The sequence below is a fragment of the Protobothrops mucrosquamatus genome, unplaced genomic scaffold (genome assembly GCF_001527695.2).
Source record: "Protobothrops mucrosquamatus isolate PMUCROS unplaced genomic scaffold, P.Mucros_1.0 scaffold347, whole genome shotgun sequence".
Lineage (NCBI taxonomy): Eukaryota > Metazoa > Chordata > Lepidosauria > Squamata > Viperidae > Protobothrops > Protobothrops mucrosquamatus.
In genome coordinates, this window is record NW_015386684.1 from 546,981 (window position 1) to 566,895 (window position 19,915).

A 19,915-nucleotide genomic window follows, 5' to 3' on the forward strand; every position below is an offset into this window, starting at 1 on the left:
CTGCAAATATTTTGCTTTATTAATAATGATGATTTCATCTGGGATTTGCTTCTTCCTCTGCAAAGTATCCAATGAACTGCTGGACTAAAACTGATATAATGAAACCATTTCAGTCTGCATGCTCTTGCATTTGAGGCAACAGAAGAGAGAAAGAGAAACAGGTTTTTTTCAGACCACATCAGGAAAATGCACCGGAGGTCCATTTCTGCTTTCCAAAAAGAGATACTGGGTCAACCAGACAAGTAGGCATGGATAAGCCCTCAATCAAACATCACTAGGTATCTACTCCATCTTTTCTCACTGAAAGATTATTCTGTAGAAGAAAAGAAATGAATTAGTAGAGGGTGGGAGGGGAAAGCCTAGAATATGACTGCATTGCATCTTCTTTGATATTCCATGCAGAAAAGCATTGCACAGTCTCTTCTAGAGAAGCCTCTATCAAATGGAGGGCTGGAGTGTGACAAATGACAAAGGCTCTCTGGGGATTACTTACTAAATAGGCAAAATAGCAGCTCTCTTTTCTGAAAAATCAAGTAAGAGAAAATCCCTTTCTTCTCCTCTAACAAAATACTCAGTCTCCAGGAACAGGAGATCTAAACCAGGTACAACAACAAAATAGAGGTAGAGCAGCCATGTTGTGTCTTCAGTTCAACAAACAACTGTCCCTGTCCCTTCAGAGATGCTCATTTGGGAATGCAGCAAAAGCCAAATGATAGCATTTGAAGTTCAACGTTTGGTATACTAAGTCACTGGAAAAAGAGGGCGTCTTTCAGTTTTACACAACCTTCCTTTTGGTGCTACAAACATATTGACTACTAGGGATGACAGAATGTAGAGAGAATTAGTAGAGCGACTCCATGCTTCTATTTCTTTTGTCTGTTGTTCTCACACCAATATGTGTGGTTCAGGTTTTCAGCTGACTTGCTCACTCTTCATAACAAAGGAAAACACACTACAGGCACTTTACTGCAAATACATAAACATCATCAGGGGAGAACTGAGTTAGACCCAGGCAGCAAATAATCAGGAGTCTGGTAGTCCCTTTTCTGACAAATTTGTGTTAGCTGCTGCCCATGAAGGCTTAAGCTTTGAGTAACATTTTGTTGGTTTGAAAAAGTACTACTAGACTCCTGATTTTTTGGTAGAAATATACTGTAAATAACTAAAGCTTTCGAACTACATGGTGATTCCCCCAACCTCAGCAACTTTAAGATTCTGGAGGATTTCATCTCCCAGAATTATCTAACCAGCATTCTGGCCCTTAAGGACCCTACTAAGCAAAACCTATACAATTAAAATCCCACTAGGTTGAGTAGAGCTTTCTGTCAGGTAAGTGGATGTACAGGACTGCCGTTTTGACTGTATTGCCTGATCATTAGAAAAGGCAAAATATGCTAGGTCTCTGACAGGTTTTGTAAGTTTCAAAGATGTGTACTGGTGAAGCACCTCTTTGGCCAACTGTTGATGAAAAGTCCCTGTGAAGTGGGTCCATGAGGTTAAGTCTGTTGTTGTCACCTTTGAGTGTCTCCAAGATATGCAGAACACATCCACCTCCAGAGGAAGCAATGCACCTAATTTCAGTACTTGAATTGGAAGTGTAAAGCTTTACTATTCCATGTCATGGTGACACTTCACTCCTGGCAGCCGCACAAAACAACATGGTTATTAGCAACTCACCCCAGATGGATCCTGCCCATTTTTAATGTTCTTATGTTCTTTCTACAATGCGTTTCTTTTCTTGGGTCTTTACAAATAATTTTAATTGTGAAGGCTAAGGAGTTTTCTTCCAGACTCTATCTGGGAAGTCTCCCTGGAATCGTCTTACCAGAGCTGAAGCACAACTTCTGTCATCCAAAATAACTTACCAAAGCTAAGGTGACCCCATCCCAAGAATGTCAAGTAAATTTGTCTGTGAATCATGAACACCTGTTTTTCAACAATAATTTATCTTCAGGCCATTCTCATCCTCATGGCCAGCTTCTCTTTCCATATTTGTGATATTCTGACATTCAGATCAAAATGAATCTCAGGGGAGAAATATCCTACTCCAAGTGTGGGAACAACTGGCCAAGATTTTCAGTGCATATTGAAGGTTGTGTGACCCCATTTGGACTCTCCTGATATCAATTACCTTTTTGGTCTTCCTCTGGAATAACTTTAGAAGATTCCAATGTTGGTTGCAACAACAACTGTGTTTCCTCTGCATGGTGACAGCTTACGTCTCGCAAGAAAGTCTGAGATTTCTTTCTTGGGCCCAGTTCAAAACTCCTGTTGCAATTTCTGTACAGTTTCCCCAATTTTGTTTTCAGTATATGATTCTATTCTGGCAGATGTTAGCCTTGCTTTCTTGCTGGCTGACTTTATGATTCTGAGTAAATTCATAGCCAAAGAAGTTGAGCTTGGATGGAGAATATGAAGATAGTATCTTGGGGGTAAAGGCAATTTTCCCCTTTAACCTATGCCTTCCAGATTTTATTTTATTTTCAAGCTAATGGTGCATTTAAATTGGCTACTATGCAATTGTGTAGGAGAATCTTTGAATAACTTAATATTTGTCTGTATGTGTTTCTATTTCCAGCTTATTTAAATTGTAGTGATATTCTGAAGGGATCCCTTGGATGTCATTAAAAAAAATCAGCATTTTAAATTCATGTTATGAGATTATTGGGCTATTTAATATCTTCCTTAAAATATAAATGTTTCTGGTGATATGGGGCAAAAGGGAATGGGAAAGCAATATTAAGGGAGTAGGTTAGTCTAATGCCTTTTATCTGCCAAAGACAAGGCAGCCTGGAAGATATTTATTAGTTCAATACTTTGGCAACATGGTATTAATTGCCTCTGAGTGTTTTGATAGGTAGTTAGCACAGGGCTATTAATGAAAATAGCACCACTTCATTTTAAAATTAACTACTTGGCCATTCAGCAACATGAGCTGATAAATTATGGTAATAAATTTGAAATGGAGATTTATGTAATCATAACTCAGATTCTGTGCTGTTAGGCACATCAGATGAGGCTGTGTGATAACATCAGGGTAATCTCCCTTCTCACTTTCTAGGAACAAAAGTCATATTTTTAAGGATTCATTCACACTCGGTTTACTCCTAAGTAGGAATTACTTACTCCCTTTCCTACTTCCTTCTTCGGTTGGTTATTTCTGTGACAATGCTAACTTCAGCATGCATGGCCAGTACCAGTTGGAGCTGCAAATTGTCCTGTCCAAAAAAAGTTAATGTTTTGCGTTTCTTACTTTTCTCAGTAGAAAACATTACAAACAAATAAGAAAACGCCAGAGATGCAAGTTTTCCTCCCCCCCCTCAACATCAATGACATAAGATGCCTCAAAGAATGATTTAAAGAGGATGATGCAATTTAATTTTTCAAGTAGGACCTCTCTATGTACTGAAGTGGCTATCTAGAAAGTAGTGAAGGAGACTATGAACTTCTGAAAGAATAGGCTAGAAAGATATTCCTGATGTGAAATCAAAATGGCAGTTACCACAGTAGAAGACAGCAAATCTTAGTTTTGTTTATGCTGAAGCATTTGCTAAGCAGCTGTAAGAGTAAATCCAAAAGGTAAATAATTATTTCTTCCCCACTGTAATCTCATGACACAGGAAGTGTATTTCAATCTTCTCCAATATAGTTCTTTCCAAACATCGGACACCAGTACCTGTAATTCCCAGATAAAATCAACATTGGTGAGGAATGTTGAGACTTAACATGCAACACACCTGGATAGGATGTTTAAAAATAAGTATGTATGCAGGAAAATATAATACATGAAGTTTTCATCATTCATAAACTAAACAAAAACAAAGCCCCATGTATTAGAAAATGCTCATTCACAAGCATAATTGAAATGCTACTATGCCAGCAAACATATTACACAGCAAGTCAATATACGACCCCCTAAATATTTCAACCAGAGAAATTTGTTTCTTTGCAGGATCTTGCATGAAAGTTACACTAGCATAGACTTTCTAGCCACTCATGAATAAATTTCCTTAATCAATCTTCTTTTGAACAACTATTCATCTTTTGAAAGAAATGAATGGCAGGTAACAGCCTTAGGTGGCTCTGAAATTGAAGAGGTAGACCCCTAAAGGTAATTCATATTATAGTACTTGCCTTTATATTATATTTCTATGTGGAAAACACTATTTCAGTGACCCTGTTAGGAACAGCTTGATTGAAGAATGTTTTCTCACAGGTTCTTGCTATGTCAGCTGAATAACACAAAAGAGAGGGCCCAAGAGCAAACAATACAGACTATAAAGTAACAAATATAATCCATTTATTAATAGTGGTAATTAAGAACATTTATACTCTGATTTTCTCCTCAAAGAATGGCATCACTGAAGTGGTTTGAAAGATATTAAAATAAACATGTAACATAAAACAATACATAACATGAAAAATCAACACAAAGTAGTCACAATCATAATTAGGATTCCATTGAAGAAATTAAAAGGAAGAGGGGATCAGATAGATTGGTGGGTATCTTATTGAATTGGCTGCATACTTTTTCCTCTTTTAGCCTAATGAACTGTGACAGATGCCTCTGATTAGCCTGGGAAGATGATATTATGAGTAACTTCTGAATATATTATTGTATTCATTCACTGAATTCGATAACTGAAGATGCTAATAATCAGGAAGCTCTGATAATGATAAAAGTCAAGGAATGCAGTGAAAAAACTGGGTAGAAGATAAAATATAAAGAAGACCAAACTAATGACAATCAGTCAGTGAAATAACTGAAATGGTGGATAGTTTCAGCCTTATGGGATCACCCATCCACATAATAAATCAGCAGTCAAGAAAAATCTTGCAGGCTAGTACTTAGTGGAGTTTGAAGACCCCTGGTATTGGAAAAGAAACTACAAAGGTCTTGCATGCAGAGGGCTTTCCAATCACAATTTATGAATGTTAGTGTTGGGAAAATCTAAAGAAACCACAAACAGCAAGAAATCAAACCAATGGATCAGAGAATTATTCAGAGTTCTCACTTGAAGCACTCAAATTATCATGCTTTGAACATATTACCTGAAGATATAGCTTCACTGAGAAACCATAATGCCGGGAATGGTAGAATAAAAGAAAAAAGGATGACAGATCTGAAGAGACAGATCATCCTGGAAAAAGTCAGTCTACATGATTGCTAATCCTCAACATTGATATGATGGCACATAATCAATTATTTTATTGAAATGCTTATGCAGAACATTTATGCCCTTTATTTTTATTTCATTAGTGTTATTCTGTTAAGTTTTCTTTTGGCTTCTTTCTTTATAATGTTGTTTGTATTCTTTTTCTTTCTGTTTGGTTTCTGTTTTCAGTGAGAAAAACAAAAAAGATTTAAAGAAATAATAATAATTTATCTGATTTTGGAGTGTGTATGTGTCAGTGGCTTGATAGGGGATTAGTGTATCTTGATGGATCATCGTGGATTCCAAAATAATGCTTTATGTTATTGTAGTGTTTCTCAACCTTGGCAAATTTAAAATGGGTGGACTTCAACTCCCAGAATTCCCCAGCCAGAAGAGCTGAGGAATGATAGGTAACAGCCATTTTAGGTCCACATTTTGACTAAAACATCCCCAGGGAATTCTGGAAGTTGAGATCCACCCATCTTAAACTTGCCAGGGTTGAGAAACACTGTGCTATTGTATTATTAGAATATTTATTTTCTTACCTCTTGCTTATCTTCACAATCTTAAACCTCTACTTTCATATCTTTGTTTCACTTCCCTTTGCTGCAACATAATCCTTGTTTTAGTCAAAAGGTGGACCTTTAATTGTCCTGCAACCATTTTGGCTATATTTATATATTCCTTCCTTTCATAATTAAAACAATTTCATTCCAATGGAAATGTCATATATAGATTTCCTGCATTTTATTTCTCACAATGAGGGGGGGAAAAGAGTGAACGTGACTATGAGAAACTATGAAAAACATGACACAGAGACCAACAGAATTCTATGTAAATATGGGTAGTCCTCGATTTATAACTACAATTGAGCCAACATTTCTGTTGCTAAGCAAGGCAGTTAAGCGAGTTTTACCTCATTTTACAACCTTTCTTGCCACAGTTGTTAAGTGAATCACCGCAGTTGTTAAGTTAGTAATACACAGTTGTTAAGTGAATCTGGCTTCCCCATTGCTTGTCAGAAGATTGCAAAAGTTGATCACATGACTTGTGGACAACTGCAACTGTCATTAATATAGGCCAGCTGCCAAGCACCCAAATTTTGATCATGTAACCACAGGGATGTTGCAATGGTTGTAAGTGTGAAAAATGCGCATAAGACACTTTTTTCAGTCCCGTTGTGACTTTGAACTTCACTAAACAAATAGTTATAAATCAAGGACTACCTGTAATCCAGTTTCATACCATACTGGATTCAGTCTCAGTTGCTTCACTGTCAGTTTTGCTTTGCGTACTTTTAGTGTACATTAGCTAGGACTAGATTTGAAGTTCAGCTCTCTGAGAAGAAATAATGGGAAGTCTTTGAGTCCATGGCTTTGATTTGTGAGACCATTTCCCCTAGAAGGATAAGTAGAGGATTCCTTCTCTTCAGGAAAAAAAAATCTCCTTCAAAAAACATATTTTGTTCCTGAGTGAAGTATGTTTTATGTGAAACTCAACAAAATATTGTATTTATTTATAAATGTGACAAATTTAAAAGGGTAGGATCAGTATTTAAATTATTGATTGTGAAATATTTAAGTATAAAGTAACCATCCATCAGCATACACAAGAGGGCTAGGGACAGATTTATGAGGTTTGAGGTTTTTCAGCTTTAGCTGGCTCTTGGCATTTCTATTAATTATAACCCCATGCATTACTTTCTGCAGAACTTGTTACAAGTATTTATAAAAGATGTCCCTGTCATAGTATTTAAATATTGTTTGTGCAACTGGAACATGTTTTCTAGTGAGGATTAATATACTGCCTGATTTAGGGGGCAAATTAAATTTGGCGGTATAATTCACAAGGGACAAGAACTTTCTTTTGTGAGATATCAATATTCTTCTCAATATGAATAATTGCACCTTGATGCTTATGGTCAGACTCCTGATGTCGCCTTCAGATTTCATCGTATACATTTTGCAATAAAAAGTCTTCATAAAAAAAAATCAGATTTCTCACTTGGTCAACCAAAAGAGGGATATTTATATATATTGGGTTACAGAGAATAATGTTCCTGGGTTCACTAGGGCTAAAGAAATAGAAAAGATTAAGAGGGGGTTTAATGTAAGAGTTTAGCCATGCCACCTCCTGGTTCATGTATATAATTTGTACCTTTTAGTTGTCTTCTCTGTGCAATGAGAGCTTGGCTCAAATCATTTCCTAAGCTAAAAGCTTGTAGATGATCAGTGGCTTAAAAGCTCCAACATCACTATCGATGATACCGCTCATCTTTGTGAAGGAAAGGCAAATGTTTCCTCCAATCATTCACAGAAACTGAGACCTGCTTCCAAAAAGGTAGTAAACTTGAGAAATATCTTCATGATTGCTACCATCTAGAAATCTTTTAGGCCAGTGATGGATGGTTTCTGTGGTGACTTGAATACTATCTTCCAAAAGTGTCAGGGCTAAGAACCATTGTGAGGGGATCAAGGTTTTAAGGGATAAAATGAATACCTTAAATATCTGCAAGGCCTAAGTTAGTCTCTATTTTTTCCCCCACCCCCTGCTTTGACCCAGATGACTCAGGAGACTTTGGAAGCACAAAAGTGATGCTAAGGGATATGTCTACACCTTTTGCCCACCCTGTTTGGCTGAACACCTAATATTTGGCATGAGTACAGAGTGTTGAGGAACCATCTCACCCTGATGGGACTAGCCCGCCCCCACTCATTCCAGTGGAAGGGGTCTATTTCAGATCCAAAGGATTTTAGTTGATGGGGCCCAGGAGAAAAGCCTTTTCTGCTGTGGCCCCTGCCATCTGGAATATTCTCCCACTGAAGGTGAGGTCCACTGCCCCGTTTCCTGGCCTTCCAGAAGAGCCTGAAAAACCTGGCTCTGCTGTTTGGCCTGAGGCCGTGATAGTGGCCTGCTACGTTGGGGATGGCTAATATATGTATACTGTGTCACTGTGAACTTTTCTTGGTTATTTTATTATGATTTTTAATTGTATTTTGTTTTAGATTGGTTTTATAAAATTATGCTTTTGTACTCTTTGTCAGCTGCCCAAAGTTAGTTGTTTAAGATGGGCAGAAAAAAGGAGGGAGGGAAGAAGGGAGGGAGTGAGAGAAAAAGGGCCGGGGAGGGAGTGAGGAGAGGGCAAAGGAGGGAGGGAGGGAGGGAGGAAGGAAGGGAGGAAGGAAGGAAATCCAAGTACCTTTTTTTCTTTTTGTAGTCTTCTTTTAGTTAAAGAAATTTAAAAACAGTAAAGTAACCCAGAAAATCTCTAAAATCTTGTTTATTTGTACAGGATAAATAGATCACAGAAGTCAATAGTTCTGCAGCTCCACTTACAATGAGGCAGAACAAATGAGATTTGTTTGAGGGAATAACAATTCATGCCTATTTAGCTAAATTAAAACTGACCAACTGTAGTTATGAAAAGACAAGTTGCCGCTGCAACAGAAAACAAAACACATCATGGAAGTTGGTAGGGGTAGTTCCGTGTTTCTGAATTGAACTCTTTTCCTATCAATGTTTGGAAATTTTCACTGTTAGCCAATTTGCAAAAAAGTTCACGCAATTAGACTCCTATGCTCTTGGCAGCCTTCTATCTTCTGTTGTCTTTTTGGAAATAAAATGATCCTTTGGCCAAAGGGCTGGGTGGCATTAATCAAAACACAAACTACACATGAATATGCCTGACTTCCCTATTATTTGTACAAATCCACGTTTATATTTTAAGAAGAAAAACTTACCATTCAAAAAGAAAACATGACTGAAAATCTTGGCTTCTCAGATCTATAGAAATGTGGCTAAATGTGAGGAATATGCTGTGACAGATGTGCTACACATACAGTGATTCATAGATAGAGAAAATGGAAACAGATACAGTATTTTTTTTGTCCATGGTTAGAATACGAGATTCATTCATTCATTCAACTTATATGTCACCCATCTTGCCTGGATGTGAATTGGGTGAGTCAATGAAGTTGATTTTAAACCAAAGAATATGTCCCTTACATCAGGGGTCTTCAAACTTAGCCCTTTTATGACTTGTGGATTCAACTCCCAGAATTCGTCAGCCAGCGTGCCTGGCTGAGGAATTCCAGGAATTGAAGTCCACAAGTCATAAAAGGGCCACGTTTGAAGACCCCTGCCTTACATTATAGATAATCCATCAATAGATGCTCTTACTTCATGATATGGTCATGCCCCAAAGTCTGCATCCAGTTAAAAATGGGAGGACAGATAACAGTATATCACATAACAGTACAGTGTTGTTTAAAGTTACAACAACACTTAAAAAAGGGACTTATGACCAATCCTTGCACTGACATCTGTCCTGGCATTTGCAATGGTCACATGATCAAAATTCAGGCACTTGGCAATAGGTGTGTTATTTACAACAGTGGCCGCATCCCAGATTGCCATTTGCAACTTTTCCAGCCAGCTTCCGACAAGCAGTGAATGGGGGAAGCAGGATACACTTAAGGCTTGCACAATTCACTTAACAACTGCAGTGATTCACTTAACAGCTGTGGTAAAAAGGATCATAAGATTGGGTATGGCTCACTTAACAACCTCCTTGCTTAGCAACCAAAATTCTGGCCCCAATTATGGTTGTAGGTCTAGGGCTATCTAAAAATACAAACTGGGGTGGCCAGATCACTTTCTTGCATTATAATGCTTGTTAGCAAAAGAGCAATTCATTTGACGAAAATAAAGATTAGGGCTACATAATCTTACAGATTTTAGGAAAAAGGTATTTTATGAGTGCATGTAGGTACCAAACTGCCAGTTCTCTGTAACACCTTAAAAACACATCAGGATGGCAAGCTCTCAAGAAAAAAAAGTGTGTGTGTGTGTGTGTGTGTGTGTTTCTGAAGTTGGGTACTAACATTGCACCCTCTACTCTCCAAACCCTTTTTTGCCCTTGAATTTGGAGTGCTGTATAACTTCAGCATAGCAGATACCTGTGTTTCCCTGAAAAGAAGACCGGGTCTTATATTATTTTTTCCTCTAAAGACGCATTAGGGCAGTGATGGCGAACCTTTTAGAGACCGAGTGCCCAAAAACTGCCTCACCTCTGCCCTGCCCCCCTCTTCTGCCCGCAGGGCCACCCACTACCTCCACAGCCCGCCACAGCAGTTCGCCCAGGCGGCCCAGCAGCATCATGGTGGCCATGCCCTCTTTCCGTGCCCCGCAGCATCATCTGTATGCGATGGGGCATGAGGGTGGAGTCTTGTCCCCCCTGCTCAGCTGCTGTGTCCTTGGCTGCACTGCTCCACGCAGGCTGCGCCCGGGGTGACGCTCCTCCAGGGAAACTGCTGGTCAGGAGAGGGCCACGGGGGGTGGGGCTGGGGCAATGGCGTGCGTGCCCACAGAGAGGGCTCTGAGTGCCACCTCTGGCACCTGTGCCATAGGTTCGCCACCACTGCATTAGGGCTTATTTTCCTATTAGGGCTTATATTCAGGGAAATATGGTACTGGCTGACGATCTTAACTGGGGCTTATTTTTGGGGTAGGGCTTATAATTACTAGTGTCCTGAAAAGTCATGCTAGAACTTATTTTCCCGGTTGGGTCTTATTTTCGGGGAAACACAGTATATGCACATGTCTATTGCTGGTCTACTACACTCCCATTTATGAATGACAAAGTAGGTAGAACTGAGCACGTTTAGTAGCTGAGAGTCAGACACTGAAAGTCAAGAAGAAAGAAATAGAAAAATAAAGGGCAGATAAAACAGCACAGCAAAGGACTCACAATACCTGTTGCTTATGGAGTAGGGGAGGTAGATAAGAACAGAGAGTGAGCAAGGCCCCTTCCTGCCTGCTGTGAGCTATTTGCATCTATCTTGCTGGAAACAAGGTGCCAGACCAGATGGAAACTTACTATGGCTTACCCTGGCTGTTCTGTTCTCCATTGGTTACACAATGTTTATTTTGTATTAGTGTAATAAACAATGGTTTGGCATTCATGTATTCGGTTTGTCCTAGGGAAATAGAAACCCCGTGGAGGACTGTAACCTCAGCTGAACTCTTATGCAATGAGCAACAGCAAAAGATGTTTTTTGCATAATTCAGATTGTGCTAAATGGAAACATTTCACAGTAGTTAATTCTGTGAACAAGCCATCAACAATTACATTATGTCCAAATATAAAGAGGAGTCCAGGGCTGTTCTCTGAAGCTGCTTTATACATTATTCCATTTAATTTAATTTGATCTATTCATTCAAATTACAATTAACCCTTTCATGAATGGTTATATATAATATGCCCATTATATTACATATAATGAAGGTTCTCGGTGTCCATTATAGCCTTTGGAGTCAAGACAGGGAGATTATGCAGGCTAGAACTTCCAGACAATTTGCTATCTGGGTAAGTTCATTTAAAACAGAATAAAATTTTGCAAATGATTTACACACTAGAGAAGAATCTTTTCCTTGTTAATGTCACGGACAAAGGACAGGGCAATTGGGGAAAAAACAGCAAAAAAACAAAGAAACTAGCAGTGGTCCCATTCACTTTTGCCTTCCTAGCTTCCCCAGAGATGACACCCATGACAATCTATTCTTTGTTAAAAAAAATTCTACACTCTTGGGGTATAAAAGTAGTTACTTCTTTTAGTATCCTAGGTCAAGATTTATTTATTTCTTTATCAGCTGTGCATGCCACCTGGCTCCCAACGATTCAAGGTTGTTCAGCAGATTGAAAACCACTAATATACACAGGAGTTTATGAAAAATCAAGAGAGACAGCCTTACCCATGCCCAAAAATCCTGTTCACAATCACTGCTTCCTCCCCAGTAATGGTAATTGAAATTTAGCAGTTTTGTGAAAGTCACTTCTTTCATTAACTTACCTTTTTCTTTAACTGTATTGTTTTCTACACTTTTTAATTATTTTGTCTCTTTTCTTTATCTATTTTTTTAATCTATGTAAAAACTCCTCATATTTTTTTTTATTTTTTACAAAAAGAAAGAAAAAAAGCAATCTTGGTCAATACTACTACTGAACTGTAACTCCACAGAAGTGTGACTAAATGTTGTTGTTTACTCATGCTGTAATTTAGAAAGATGAAGGCTAAAATTAAAAATTCCAATTAAACCTGGAAATGATTAGCACATTAAAATTGCCTCTAGTTGCTATTGTAATATTGGATTCTTTCCCCTTAAAAACCATACAAATAGTCCTTGGCTTACGACCACAGCTGAGTCCAAAATTACTGTTGCTAAGCAAGGCATTTGTTAAGTGAATTTTTCCCCATTTTAGGATTGTTTTTGCCATAATTGTTAAGTGAATCATGCGGTCATTAAGGGAAACTGACTTCTTTAAAAATAGTCCTCCATGTTGTGTTATAGAGGTCTATCATCATGGCTTGTTCCCCACGTGTAACTCAATAACATTTAGCAAAAAATCAGGATCTGTATCTAATCTTCATCTTGGAACAATTAAGACATGTCACCAGTCCCTGTCTCAATTGCTTAATTTAAAGAAAAAATAACGGGCATTTGGTGTGTTTTACTTTTTTAAATCAATCATGAAGTTCACCCACTTTTATAAAATGTTTTACAGATGGCACCTGGATCCTTCAACTATGTCTCGCATTTATGTGAATTATGAATCCAAGTGTTGGAGATGTGGACATCCAGATGCAACTTTTTTTCATATGTGGTGGACTTGTAGGGTTATTAAGGCTTTTTGGATACAACTGTGGTGGAACTTACAGCAAATTTTTAAAAAAAGGATTATATTTCTCCCACAGTTGTTCCNGTTTTTTAGACTTTTCTTTATTATGATTTTGTTTACTTTTTTTATTTTCTTGTGTATTAAGATATATTGCGGAGTTAGAGATATTAGTATATGTTTACTTTTATATGAATATTATCCTGGGATTTGGTTTGGGAAGTCGGGGGGGGTGGGGGGCTTATAATTCCTATTGTGTTTACTTATGTTTAATTGTTTTTTATTGCAAAACAATAAAACTTTTTGGGGAAAAAAAAAAAAAGAAGTTCACCCAGAAGAGAGCTATTTTGCAATGTTTCTTCTTCAGTGTTTACAGCAACATCTAGGTTTCTATATAGGATTTGAGAGCTGTGCAGTTATATAAGTAAAAGAAACATCCATCATCAATACCTTTATAATTACTTACCATAAATCAGTATAACTTTTTTTAAAAAAGGCTTCAGTAGAAAAGCTTAACCTATGATCAAACGTTCTCCTGTTGAAATTAATGAGATTTAAATTCCTAACTTAAGTGTATCTTAATTTTATCTTTTACAAAAGAATTCATTGTAGGCAAATTGGTAATTTCACCTTTTGCCTGATGATTTACTGCAGGGCTTTGCTGAAACATAAGGCCATGTTTGATCCCGGACATCCAGCCTCTTCCCCCCCCCCCTTGTTCTGGTGCAGGGCCACATATTTGCCACAGCATACAAAGCAGGTATATGCCAAAAAAGCCGTAAAGTATAATGAAAAAGTGCAGGCCTGGAAGAAGGCATAAATAACGCACATTCAGCAATAATAATTGAAATGGGGCGGAGGAGTTATAGCAGCCTTGGGACATAAGTAAGTTACATGCCCTTGACTTCTTCAGGTTGTAGTTGTGATTGTTATCCCTTGATTCACTGATCATGAATAATAACCAAGCTCTTTTCGGTTCCTTTGCCCTGTTCTTCTCCCAACTTTGCAAAAGGCTGCTGCAGTCATTATTCCTCCTCTGTTGCCTTTGATCTTTTGCAAATTTTGCATCCTGTTTTCTAATATCTTATGGCATCCTCCCCCCCTCCTCTTTCTATAAAGAAAGAAACTTCAGAATGGAGAGCGGAGGAGACGGGGAGACTTCCTAGATGTAAACAAGGGAAAAAGGCTTTCACTAATAGCTAAAGTGCTCTTCCTGGAGGAGAACATAATGTATCAATCGTCTTTTATATATAATCCTATCAAGTTTGCATGGTATATCATGCAGGTTCCAGTTAGAAAAATAGGCTCCCAGATTTCATTGCAGCTCACATTTCCTTAAAACTTTCATTCTTCTTCTTCTTAACTTCAAACCCCAGCCACTTATCACAGACTCATAAAAATAAACTTTGCAGAAACTTCTCCAAGCTTCTGCATTAAAATGTGCTTTGTTAAAAAAAGATGTTTAAAAGAAGGTCTGACCCGAAAGAAAGGTCAACCACATTATTAATCTACGGATTTTTTTTTTAAAAAAATTGCATCATCCAAACAAATTTATAATGATTTAAATTATACTAATTTGGGGATGATGGTCAATAGCAGATACAACCAGATTAAATTGTTCCAGACATAATTTTTTTTAGAAAGGACAAGATGTGCCTAATTCTCTCAATTAAACAAATTAACCTTTTGGGAGCATCCACTTTGTCCACTACAACAGAGGTCCCCAACCTTTTGGGCACCAGGGACCGGTTTGGTGGGGAGAGAGGTTTTTTCCACGGCCCGGAGGGTGCATGGTTTTATGTGCTGCCTGCATCTCGCGGATGGGGCTTTGCTTGTTTGTGCGGCCCGATTGCTGGCCCGGTACTGGTCCATGGACTGGGGATTGGGGACCCCTGCACTACAGCTACAGACTCAACTTCCTGTTCACTACATGGGGTGACCCTCAAAGGCAGGACAACCCAGGCATAGCTTCCCTTCATCAAAGATATGCATTGTAGATTATTTTTATTATTCTAGATTTACTGCCTAATAGGCACAATCTCTCATCTGTATTCAAAGTAGTTGTTTATTTTTATTTATTTGTATCCAGCCTTTATTTTTTACAAATAACTCAAAGTACAAAGGAAACAGATCCATCACACCTTCCTCTTACTATTTTCAGCAGCCCTGTGAAGGGAGTTGGGCTAAAAGAGTAATTGGCCCAAGGTCACCAAGCCATTTTTGATGGTTAAGTCAAGACTAGAACCCACCATTTCCCACTTACTAGCCTGGAGCCTTAACCACTAGATCAAACTGGCTCTCTTTTATATTTTTATTATATTTTTTTAATGTATTATTTTAAAATTTCTCAAATTATGCATTAGTTGGACTTGTAGGGATTTTTTTAATTAAAACTTGTAGGATTTGATTAACTGTAGATTGTTGAAGGAGTGCAGTATAAAGAAATATTAGTATTGCTTTTTTGGCTTGACATTGGTATTAAATAATAGTACATTTTGTATTTTCTGTGGATAGCTATATTTCTGATTACTATTTCATCTGCCCTTCTTCATACAGAAAGTGGAATTTCTAAATATTTGTATTATATAGTGAATCATTTGCTCCAAAATGTGAGGACAGCTTAATATATGAAGGAAACTTTCTTGCACACAACACTGTGTTCAACTAAAGGCAGCTATTGTGGACTTTTCCTCATTTTTCAACCCTTTTATTTTATTGACAATTTTCTTGAATTATCTGTGCACAACCTTTTTTTTTCCCTGTTGAAAGAACCAAATAATTTTGATCTTTCTGTGAATAAATTAGGAATGGAGGCAGGGACGGTATTAGCCTACTATCTGGAAGCCTACAAATTTAAAGTATACTTTCCTCACTAACTGGCAGAACAAAAATATACTTTGCACACTGGCTAAGCCATTGCCTGGGCCTAAAATACACTATGCTACATACCACATGACCAGTTACTGATTGAGACCCTTTTAAAACAATCATTTGCCGGTCATAACTTTAAATTAATTAATTCAAATGATATTTAATTCATACTGTTGTACTTTCATTGACTGTTTTTATTGCTTCGTTGCTTTACAGGCATTCCTGGACTTACAAACACAGTTGAACCCAAACTTTCTGTTGCTAAGCTTGACAAGTGAGTTTTAAGTGAGTTTTGCTCAATTGATGACCTTTCTTGCCAGAGTTGTGAAAGGAATCACTGCAGTTGTTAACTTAGTAACACAGTTGTTAAGTGAATCTGGCTTTCCGATTGACTTTGCTTTTCAGCAGTTTGCAGAAGGTGATCACATGACCCCAGGACACTGCAACCCTCATAAATACACACCCGCTGCCATGCATCCTGAATTTTGATCACATGACCATGGGCAGGCTGGAATGGCTGGCTCATGAATTCTGGGAGTTGAAGTCCACGAGTCATAAAAGAGTCAAGGTTGCCTACCCCTGACCATGGGGATGCTGCAATAATTGGAAGTGTGAAAAACAGCCATAAGTCACTTTTTTCAATGCTGTTGTAACTTCGAATAGTTGTTAAGTCAAGAACTACCTGTACTATTATTATGTTTACATTTTTATCATTTTTCCCATTTTATTGTTGAAAGCTACCCGGAATAGCCTCATGGTGAGATAGGCAGCAAATAAATCTCAAAAATAACTAAATATCAAGTTTCCATCAGGACGAGGGTCTTTTGTATGGTTTGTGACATTTTTCAACTGATCCAATTCAGTAAGGCCCAAGAATTCTGAATTTATTATACCATCACGGTTTGTGGAATTCAGCGCTGTATTTCTTATTACCTTCTGACACATTGCATATTTCTGTTCCTCACCAATAAGGGGATTTCAGTCCTGAAAAGTAGTCTTAGCTCAAATGGTATGAATGACAAGGTCCAACGGATGGAGTCCCTTTAGGTACATAAAACTTTTCCTTTAATCTGATAAAACCACTAATGCTAGACTCATGTTAAAGACATTAGAATGTCTCCCATTGAAATATGAGCCTCGGAGGTACAGCGTGGCTAAGCCTATGGTATAACATTACCTCAAGTGAATGGTCCTTACATGTAATCAGAAATACAGCACAATATGCATATTCTTTCATTGCAACTGACCAACTTTCCTTTCAGGTTACCTGGACTTCAAAGTTTATAAACAGCCATAAGAAGAGAGATGTTTCTCTATCAAAAGAGTGCCGTACAGAAATAAAAAGAAATTAGGATGTTTGTCACCCCTCCCATCCACTTCATGTGGGCCCCAGGGCAGTCTTTGAGGGTTTGGTTCGGTTAGATTCCTGCAGACTAGATTAACTTTAAAAGCTGTGAATAACCTATTGAAACCATTGTGGCTACTCATGTGCTTAAATTTAATCACTTACTTAAGTGCTAACCTGGATCAGTGCCAGGATAAGCTTAAAACCAAAGATGAATGAAGCTAGACGTATTCTTGGTAAAACCCGGCAAAGTTCTAGAAATAGGAATAGCTAAGAAGACGAAAAAAATGCTTTGGATTAAACAATTACAATGTCTTCTCCATTCGAAATTCATTAATTGAATCAGACCATTCATCTTCTTCACTGAAAATCTAACTCGTATGAATTATCCTTGTGAACAGATACTGATTAACAATATCACTTGGTACTGGGCCCACTTAGTAACTGAAAAACAGTTGGTTTAACCCATCTGCACATCACCTAAAGATTACACTGTCAGAGTTTAATATGTGTATGTGGATTAACCTTATACGCACAAACTTACTAAAGACTAGCTATAGCACCAACTTACTTTGTGACTCTTTCTTCTGAAGTTGTTGCAGTGCTGCCCAGTTTCATTGGGAAACAGCTGTTGTGTTTTTCTTACATCTGCCTTTCTATATAGCTATCTCATCTATCACATATAAACAACAGGACTGGTCTGAACATTGGCAAAAACAGAGAAGAGAAGGACTTCACTAGTCCAGTTTTAGAGATACAGATCTGAGCTGTAAAAATTTGGACAAATACCATCTTTGAAATGACTACTGTTCTTACAGAAGTAGCAGCTCATATCGGGTTCCTGTAGCCCTAAAATGGCTGAAAGAACTAGGCTGTTTCAATTGTGTTTGATTCTTTGTTTGTTTATTAAATTTTTATGTAACCCACCTTCCCTATAAGGCAGGGGTCTTCAAACCTGCCCTGTTATGACTTGTGGACTTCAACTCCCAGAATTCCTCAGCCAGCGTGCCTGGCTGAGGAATTCTGGGAGTTGAAGTTCACAAGTCATAAAAGGGCCAAGTTTGAAGAGCCCTGCTATAAGGTGACATGTTGGGAAGAAGCAACCTGTAATAAGATATGTAGAGGCGACATGACGCATCAAAATAAAAAGAAAATTTAACTAAAGAAAGAGGAAAACTAAAACAAAGGTCAACTAATAAGTATTCTAAATAAAATAGCAAAAATTGGATTAATTTGATTAATTGCTTGCTCAGGAAGACCTTTGTATTCAGTGTGCACATGGAATTGTTTTCTAGACAAACGTTTGAAAGTTTTCTTATTTATGTAGATTTGAGATGGTGTCTTAGGAGAGACAGGTAGTTTGGACCAATGATGACCTTACTTCCATTTATAATGCAAAAATCTCAGTAGATACTTTATTTATAGAATCACCTGACCTTCTAAATAGTTCTGAGTTTCCATATCACAAGGCAATTTAGCCAGTTGGGTTATGATTAAAAGGGGTTAGACTGGGAAAGTTGTACTGGGATAAATCCATAATAATTAAGGTAAGTGTTCTCCTTACAGGTTTTGAATATTAAGAAATTTAGATCATGCTGTTCATCTACATCAGAATATAGCAGTTTAATAGACCCCACTGATTCTGCTAATATTTTACTGTTCCACTTTGGCCTGGTGCACTGTGCATGTGTAAAAGTGGTTGTATTAAGTTCACCACAGCAAACTTGTGAATGCATGCACATCGCTATAATGCTACTAGAGGCAGCACTGAAAAATTGCCCTTGAGGAAATAAAATGCCACGACAGATCAAAGGAATTTCAATGTCAGTGTTGCAGGAAACCAGAATTATCTACAGAATGGGCAGTAACAGCTCTGCAGAAACAGTGAAGCTCCATCAAACCAATAATGCATAGTCCAGAAAAATAATCTTTAAATGTAGATCTCTTGTGATAGATAGTAATTGCTCCAGCAGAGCCATTATAGCTGATTAGGTCAATATTCTACATTGTTAAAGTGCTTTAATTAATACACATTTACATAAGATAACGTAAGCTATACTGGGGAAAAGTGGAGCATAGAATCTAGCTTGCACTGCAATATCAGTATAGTGCAGTTCAGTTTGTTTTAATTTATTAAAGTGTATATCAAAAACTCAGGATATCAGTTTCGTTACAACTATCTTCCACATTTATCACTGGCATGTTCTTATGCTTCAGGAAATAAATGGAGTTATATGTTTAAGAACTGTATGTGAAAAAATGATGTTCCCAAAATTCTGCCAAGGTGGCTTTCGCTGCCAAATGCTTTTTCAGCTTTTCTTTGGGTTTTTTTTTTTAAACGATGGAGTTATATAGATATCACTCTGATTTACACGAAATTCTGATTTAGATTCTTTTATAGGAAAAAAAGAAAGTCTTGCTTCTTTCTCGTCTTTAATTTGTGCTTCACAAACTAAGGAGTAATTCATATCTCTGGAGTTAAAGCAACCATCTACATGAAGGAAACCAAGAATTCAAGTAACAGCTAGGCACGCATCAAAAACTTCCATAGTTCTTGAAACAACAATAATGGATTACTCTGCAAATGTTTGTTTTTCTGGTTCCTTTCCAATTTAAAGTGAAGTGGCAAAGGAAGCTAGCGTCAAAAGCTAGCTTAGATGGCAAACTCTTCATAAGTACCAAGAACCGTTTTAAACAGGGTTTCTCCACACCATCAAGGTTTCATGACCCTGGATGTCAAGAATTTCTTTAGGATTTCAAAAGGACTTGAAGGGGAAGACCTCACTGGGTTACATTTGGCTCTGAGTGATGGCGCTGGCATCATCAGAAGGCAGAAGGGAAGGATTGATTAATCAGTGGTTCAAAGCC